Raw genomic sequence first — 8,473 nt, forward strand, 5'->3', positions numbered from 1 at the left:
CATAGTATGGTATTAAAAATATATATAATAGTATTTAAGAATATATACATAAGATGATATAAAATACATACATGGAATAGTATAAGAAATATATAACTAATGGCATTAAAAATATATACATAATATATATAAAATACATATAATATATACATATATTAGAAATGATAATAAAAACAAAAACTAACACACCACATAAGTACGTACATGCATACCTATGTACTAATAATATTAATAATAAATATAATAATAAAATTATATATGCATATAATAGTAAAAAAACGAAACATTAAAAAAAACTAAATATAATATAACAATAATAATAATATAAAAATAATAGTGATAACAGTACTATATATAACATGAATAATATTTAAAGTTGAATGAAATAGAAAAATAATATAAAATTCAGGATAAATACGAAAAATAAATGAAAAAAGGACTAAAATTGGATTAAAATCAAAGTTTTGGGGCGAATTTAAAATAAAAAGGTAAACAAAAGGATCCATTTGAACGCGCATGCAACTGCAGGGGGCTAAATAAGCAATTTACCCAAACCCTTAAAACGACGTCGTTGAAGGGAGGACCAAATCGCAAAGCGTGATAAATTTCATGGCCAAATTAAAAGCAAAAAAAAAACCTGATTGTAAATGTATGAAAAAGCGGAAGGGCTAAGTGCAGAAATAGCCCTTCCGTTTTAAAAAACACGCAGATCCTAATTGGAGCGGGTCGGGTCGATCCGACCCAGGGCCAAAACGGCACCGTTTTCTTTTAAATGTGGGGGGAGACAAAAACGCACCGTTTTGGTCCCTATAAAAGACAAAAAAAAATTTTAAAAACATTTGAACGGTGAGAAGAAAAAAAAAGGGGGAGAGAAAAGGGAGTGGGGGAGAGAAGAGAATTCCGGCCATGGGCCGATCACCGGTCTGATCGCTGGACCGTCACCGACGCCGGCGCTGGCCACCGTGCGCGGTGGCCGAAAAAGGTAAATTTTTCCTTTTTTTATTCTTTTTTTATATGTTTTAGTATATGATGTGGGAAAATAGACCCAAAACGAAATTAAAATAGGATAAAATAAAAAAAAGAAATCACCTTAAGTTTTTAAGCTTTCGATTTCTGAGATTTTTGGTTTGTATTCGATGCTATCTACTTTATTGGATCTTATTGAATCCACTGTTCTTGGTTTTAATCTACTAGTATTGATGAAAAAACAAAGAAAAATCCTTTGTATTGATAAAAAATCCAACCCCCAATCTGTTTTTCATTCGGCTTTTTATAGCCTATTTTTTACATGCTTTATTATTATTTTCTGCTATCTCTTGCTTCTGCTTTGCTTGTTTACTCTATTTTTGTAGGGTATGGCCGGTGCTGCAGAGATGGTGGTGCAGGGGATAGTGCTGGTGGCTAGTGTCAGGGGCAAGTAGGGGTAGGTCGGTGCCGAATGCTAGGGGGCTAGGGTTAGTTTTCTGATTTTGGGTTTTTAGGTTTAGTGGGCTTCTGAATTGGGTCCAAATTTTGGGTTTTGTAACGGGTTTTGGGTAGTTTTAGGTTTTAGTGTGTTATTGGGCTGACGGGTTGGGGTTCAAGTGTGGGTTTTGTAAAAATCTAAATGGGCCACTCAGGTTTAATATACATTGGGCTAAAATTGGCCTACAACATCCCTCTTTTATATTTTTGACTCATTCTCCTTGTCTTCTTTAGCTCCTTCTCCACTTGTATAATCAGTATCTTCCGTCCATGTCTCAAAGATAGCATCTGAGAACTCAGGAACAAAAGTGTTAGAGATATTCTTAAAAGTATTTTGAATCGAATCATCTCTAATTTTTGCATATTTCCAGTAAGTTTGTTTTTGATTGTGCATGAACTTGTACATATCCATCAACATTGGCAACTCTGATTTCCTTGAAGTACTTGTAAAAGTTGGCATGGGAGTTGTATATTCAGGTTCAACACTTAACTTGATTGGTTCTTCTTCTGGCTCAACCCTTGGTTTAGGGTTTTCAGATCCTTCAACTGGTTTAGGACTGTTTGGTTTCTTATCAGATTCTTCTTCTGTAGTGGTTGTAACTGATTCAGTTTCAGTTTCATTTGTTGACTCCTCAGTATCTGGCTCAGTTGGTTTTTCTTGCTCACTTTGATTCAGCTCATGTACCTTCTCTACTAACCTTTCAAGATCATAACTTGTAATGCACCCTTGGACATATTGCCCCTTCAAATTCACTTATGTTTTAACACGGGCCCTTAAGCAAAGTGAAGTGATTAATGATGGGAAATAAGCACTTCCTGTCTTCTTTTTAGCACAGTCATAAATCTCCTTGAGAATAATTCTTCCAACATTAATGGAATTTTCTGTCCAGATGGCATATAACAAGAGCATTCGTTCCATCGAGATGGTGGAACTATGTGAGATAGGCATAAAACTGTAGCAAACAAAATAAAACCATACCTTTGCTACTGGTTTTTGGTATTCCCTTCGACAAGAATGGCTTCCATACTTTCTTATAATCCATTGGGATCCCGAATTTGTCACAACATCAAGTACTTTTTCTTCCGAATGATGACCTCAGTAGCATCTTGTATGGTCAAACTTGCATAGAACTCTCGAACTAGTTCATCATCAGGAAGCGAATGAGCATCACAAAATCGTTCCCACTTAAGAGCATTGATTGTCTTTCTAATTGGCATAGGGATAACCATCACCATTACTCTTCAAGTTAAAAAATTTTTCCGGCATCATAGGTTGATGCTTGAAAATTGAATCAAATCTCTATTTCACTTCTTCATCAATCAAAATCAGGTTTTCAAGAGTAGTCTTCGACGATCTAGTTCTTTTGTAAGACATGGTATTTTCCCAAATATTTGGCAACGTTCTGCTTACAGGTGAAAAGGAAAAATCAGCAAGTGGGTAGGATATGCTTCGACAAACCTTGCGATGGTGAAGAGGTTGCGGCAGCGAAGGCAGCTTGTGGCAGCAATGGTGGTGTCCAGCGACGATAGCGGCTACGTGCGGTAGCGACATTGATGCTCTAGCGATCTCTTTACGGCGGTTATAGGAGATTTTGGTAAAAGGGGAGGAGAACTAAGGTTTCTTTTGGGATTTGAGGTTCATGTCACAAGAGAAAAGTTTAAGGATTTTTGTGGTTTAAGCAAATAGCTTTGAGGGATATTAAAAATAGTAGAATGAAGAGGGGTTTATATAGGGAAAAATTAAGGCAACATGTAGCTAAAACTTAGCTATATTAGGGTTACTTGGGCGGTAACCAATGGAAGTGGCGGCAATAGGTGTGGAGTTTTCCCTCTTTCTGCTATCTTGGGCCTCAAATTCAGACTGGATCTTACTAAACAAAATACTGATTAGTACTTGGGCCAAATTTGACCCTCTTTATTAACATAAATGATAAACCGTAATTTATACATATTTCTATCCCATGCTTAGCACATTTTATGGATGATTTTTTCCTTAAAATTGGTGAATTCGATGGTCCTAATGCCTTAATTTCATATTTTATACTTAGGTGAGCATAGGAGAGTGAAAGGAACGAGAAACGGGCCAAAAACGGAGAAAATGGGCCAACGTACAAAATCAACACCGCCTGGACTTCCTCGCACGGGCAAACCACATGGCTGTGTCAATTTGGCAGAATCGAAGTACGACTCACATAGGTAGATCACACGCTCGTGCCATTTAACAACCTTGACCATGACCTTAAGTAATCGCACACGAGCGTGTCCCTGCCGAGCCAAAGTTTAGTCCAATTCGGAAAAAGCCAATTTTGAGGGCTCTTAGGCATTCCAAAGCCTATAAATACACCCTACAAGAGGAGAAGAAAGGGGGACACAAAGGAGAAAGCAGGGAGCTGCTCAAGGAAAGCCGATTGATCTATCTCAAAAGTCGGATTCATCATCAAGACTGAAGATCTCCCCTCAATTTCCCTCCAGGAGTTTTGGGTTTTTCTTTATGTTTTGTATTCATTATTCTTCTGAGATGTTTACCTTTTTAGTTATGAACTAAAACCCCTAAATACCTAAGGGGAATGAAACCTAAGACAGATCTTGTTATTATTATCTGAATTGTATGATAAATATTTGACTTGTTCTTAATTATGTTTTCTTAATTCTTGTTTTGATATTCCAGGATATTGATTCAAGCTAAGCTCTTATTCAGAGGAGGAATAGACCCTGTCTAAGAGTACATTTGTCATAATTAAGCGGAGTTGATTGCGTGCCTAGAGATAGGGTGACAAGATTTTGCCGGATTAGGGTGAAACCTAATAAAGGGATCCATAGATTGAGTTAATGCAACCCTAGGCCTAGGGAGTTAATTAGAAAGAGATTTCAATTATTCAACCTAGGGTTAGACGTTGTTAGTCACGAGAGGGATAATAATATAATTTAGGGATTTCTACAGATCAAGTCAAATGTAATAATCGTCCGATTCAGAGTCAAATAACAAGTGAAGTCTAGGTGGATTTTTCCTTAGGTATTGTCTTAATTCAATCATTTTTCCAAAAGTAATTCCCCAATTCTATTTTCTATGAATTCTTAGTTTAGTTAATTAGTTAGTTAAAACAAACCCCATTATTCTTAGGCTAGATAATAAAAAGACAGTCATTACTAGTACTTTTAGTTCCTTTGGGTTCGACAATCGGTCTTGCTAAAGCTATACTACTGTTTAAAACATGTCACGAATATCACGCATAAAGTTTTTGGCACCGTTGTTGGGGAACTAAGATATTAGAAACACTCGATTTTTATTACTTTAGCCATTTTACTTTTATTGCAATTTAATTTTTTATTTTCTTTTCTAATTCTTCATTTATTTTCTTTTGGTAGTTTTTTATAGTTTATGACTAGAAAAAACCCGTCAGAACCATTACTTTTTGACGGTGAGATCGATCGCATAGTTTGCAGAAACCAAAGAGAAATAAGGTGAAGCTTAAGATACACAGAGAATGAGCAAGAGGGCGATATTCAAACCCCAACTGAGGAGATGGCTGAAAACCAAGAAAATCGGCTACCTCCTGCAATTGTTGTTAATCAAAATCCTGTTCTGCGCACTATGTATGATTATGCTAAGCCTAATTTAATAGGAACTGAGTCAAGTATAGTCAGACCAACTATTGTTGCAAATAATTTTAAACTGAAACCTAACACAATTCAAATGATACAACAATTTGTTCAGTTTGATGGTTTGCAGGACGAGGACCCAACGCTCACTTGGCAAATTTCCTAGAATTTTGCGATACCTTCAAAATTAATGGCGTTTCTGATGACGCCATTCACCTTTGGTTGTTTCCCTTTTCGTTAAGAAATAAGGCTAAACAATGGTTGAACTCGTTACCACGAGGGTCAATCACAACTTGGGAACAAATGACCAAAACTTTTTATTAAAACATTTTCCACCGACTAAAACAGCCAAATTACATAATGATATCTCTTATTTTGTGCAGATGGATTTAGAAACACTCTATGATGCATGGAAGAGATACAAGGACCTTTTGAGAAGATGCCCTCACCATGGGTTACCGCTTTGGCTACAGCTTCAAACATTTCATAATGGCCTGAATCTTTCGACTCGGTAGATGATTGATGCAGCTGCTGGAGGAACTATCAATAATAAAACACCTGAGGCGGCTTACGAATTTATTGAGGAGATGTCACTGAATAACTATTAGTGGTAAGTTATGAGAACAAAGCCAACAAAAGCAACTGGTGTTTTCAACCTCAACGTGGTTACTATACTACTAACCAAGTAGAACTCTTAAATAAAAAGATTGACAGTTTGTGTGGTTCTACTCAAGTACATCCAGTGATGAGGTGCGATTCGAATGGAGGAGGAGCATGCACAGAATATCAACCCTTCAACCCTAGCATCGAGGAGGAAAAAGTCCAATATATGGGTAACAATAACTCTAGATCCCAAAATAACCCATATAGTAAAACGTATAATGCAGGTTGGAGGAACCATCCCAATTTCTCGTGAGGCAGTCAAGGAAATCAAAGGCCACAACATCCTCCGGGTTTTCAACAACCACCTTACCAGCAAGAAAAGAAGTCGAACCTTATGTAGATGCTAACCAAATTCATCTCGGTGTTAGAAACTCATTTTCAGAATACCGAGATAGCACTCAAAAATCAACAAGCATCAATCTAGGGGCTCGAAACTCAGATTGGACAACTCGCTAAGTTAATCTCCAAACGACCACAAGGTAGCCTGCCAAGCAACACTGAATCTAACCCAAGGGAGCAACTCAACGCGATTGCCATTCAAGATGAGAAAGGGTTAGTTGCAAAACCAAGGCCAAAAACGGTGGTAAGCAAAGATAAGAATGAGGTCGGTTAAAATGACCCAAAGCCGGTAAGTACAGAATATAGACCTCGTGTGCTATACCCCAATGTGACAAGGAAAGACCACTCAGATGAATAATTTGGTAAATTCCTTAAACTCTTAAAAAAATTACATATTAACTTACCGTTTATTGAAGCTCTATCGCAGATGCTAAATGCAATGAAATTTTTAAAGGAGCTTTTAGCAAATAAGCGACAGTTGGACGAGGCTTCACATGTGAAGCTAAACGCAGTTTGCTCAGCTATTCTATAGAATAAACTACCCAACAAATTGAAAGATCCAGGGAGTTTTACAATTCCTTGTTTAATTGGTAGTTTAGATGTTAATAATGCATTAGCTGATTTAGGGGCTAGTATTAACGTCATACCTTACAAAATGTTTAAACAACTAGGTCTTGGGAAACCCAAACAGACTAGGATGAGTATTCAATTAGCAGATAAAACTATAAGATTTCCTAGGAGTATTATTGAAGATGTGCTAGTTAAAATCGATAAATTTATATGACTTCGTTATTCTAAACATAGAGGAGGATAGCAACACCGTTGATTTTAGGAAGGCCCTTTTTAGCAACTGCTAGAACAATTATTATGTTGGCACAGGTGAGCTCACACTTCGTGTGGGAGACGAAACAATCACCCTTCAAGCTCGCAATTCTGGCAACACATCAAAAATTGAAGGTGATTGTCTAAACCATTCTACTAAAACTGACAATATGGTGCAACCTACTTTGCAGGAAATGAGTTTGAAGGAAGTACATGAGCCATTTTCAAGCAATAGTAGAGGACCTATTCATGAAGAATGAAGGCTACAAATCGAGGAGCTACATGAATGGCGTACACATAAACCGAGCACACACGATAAACCAAAACTACGCCAGAACAAGCCCAATACCTTTCCAAATCAACTTAAGGTTGGAGATAAAGTTTTATTAGATGCCGCAGATCCTCACATTGTCACTGCCAAATCGAATGAAGAAATCCCTCTTACGATACTTAGCATTTTCCCATTCGGTACAGTCGAGGTAAGTCATCCCAAGTTTGGCACTTTTAAGGTAAACAATATCCGCCTAAAACCTTATTTTGATGAGATTCACATCAGAAATGAGGAATATAAACTCCTCGAACCACCATGACCATTCAATGGAGAGATAAGTCGAGCTTAGACTATAAATAACCACTTCTCGGGAAGCAACCCGAGCACTAACAATATTACTTTCTTTAGATTTTAGTTTTTAAAATGTAACATACTAGCCAAATCATTTAGCACAGGCTTTTCAAAACCACTCGGCTAGGTACACGGGCGTGCCGTAGGCCATGCACATACCACGGGATGCAACACGGCCGTGCGATATAGTCGTGTGAAAATAGGACAAAAATTTCTTCCCCAACACAGGATATGATAAGTAGCCACGGCCGTACGACATGGCCGTGGGTGAAACAGCCAAAATAACAAGGGCGTGCAACACGCCCGTGTTTTGAAACTGTGGGTAAACATGTCAATTTAACACGGGCATGCGGCTGCCTACACGGGCGTGGAAGAAGTGAACGGAGATCGACACGGCTGTGCATCATGGCCGTGTACACCAATGCTCCTAATTTCGAAGAGTACGAAACACACGGGTTGAGCTTAGAGCACACGGGCGTGCCCTAATTTCTCTATAAACACCTATTATTCATTTTATTTTATTTTTATCTCTATATTTTGAAATTATTTTTTTATTTCCTTTTAATACTATTTCATCCTGAGTTTTTACAATTTTTATTCTTCGGCTATTTCATTACGAGTAATTATGCTTCAGTATACCTCTTAAAGAGTTCCTGATTTGATCACAGTCAAAAAGAGCTCCAAAGCTCATCCTCGCATAGGAACTAAAAACTCCACCGGGAAAGGTTCTCTACGACTGCCATGTCCTACTCGATCACGACCATAGCTACCACTAAATATAATAATCTTTTGGCACAGGACTTATGGACTAATGAACCTCTACCACCACTGGAGTATCCTCCTCTACCCTCACGCCGATTATTCTCCAAAACTCTAGTTCAAGGAAATTCATTCATCATTTAGGAAGTTTCACTTCTCTCCCTATCTTATGATTATGAATCTATCTTTTTCATTATATTTATC

At 37.4% G+C, this 8,473-nt stretch overlaps 1 non-coding gene across 1 annotated transcript; it reads right to left on the reverse strand.

Moving 5' to 3' along the window:
• Positions 1 to 5,415: 5,415 nt before the first annotated feature.
• LOC121231386 (small nucleolar RNA R71) lies at positions 5,416 to 5,521 on the reverse strand. Its single transcript, XR_005929444.1, has one exon. It is a non-coding gene; the product is annotated as a small nucleolar RNA R71 (small nucleolar RNA).
• Positions 5,522 to 8,473: the final 2,952 nt, after the last annotated feature.

The sequence above is a fragment of the Gossypium hirsutum genome, chromosome A06, assembly GCF_007990345.1.
Source record: "Gossypium hirsutum isolate 1008001.06 chromosome A06, Gossypium_hirsutum_v2.1, whole genome shotgun sequence".
In the NCBI taxonomy this organism is placed as follows: Eukaryota; Viridiplantae; Streptophyta; class Magnoliopsida; order Malvales; family Malvaceae; genus Gossypium; species Gossypium hirsutum.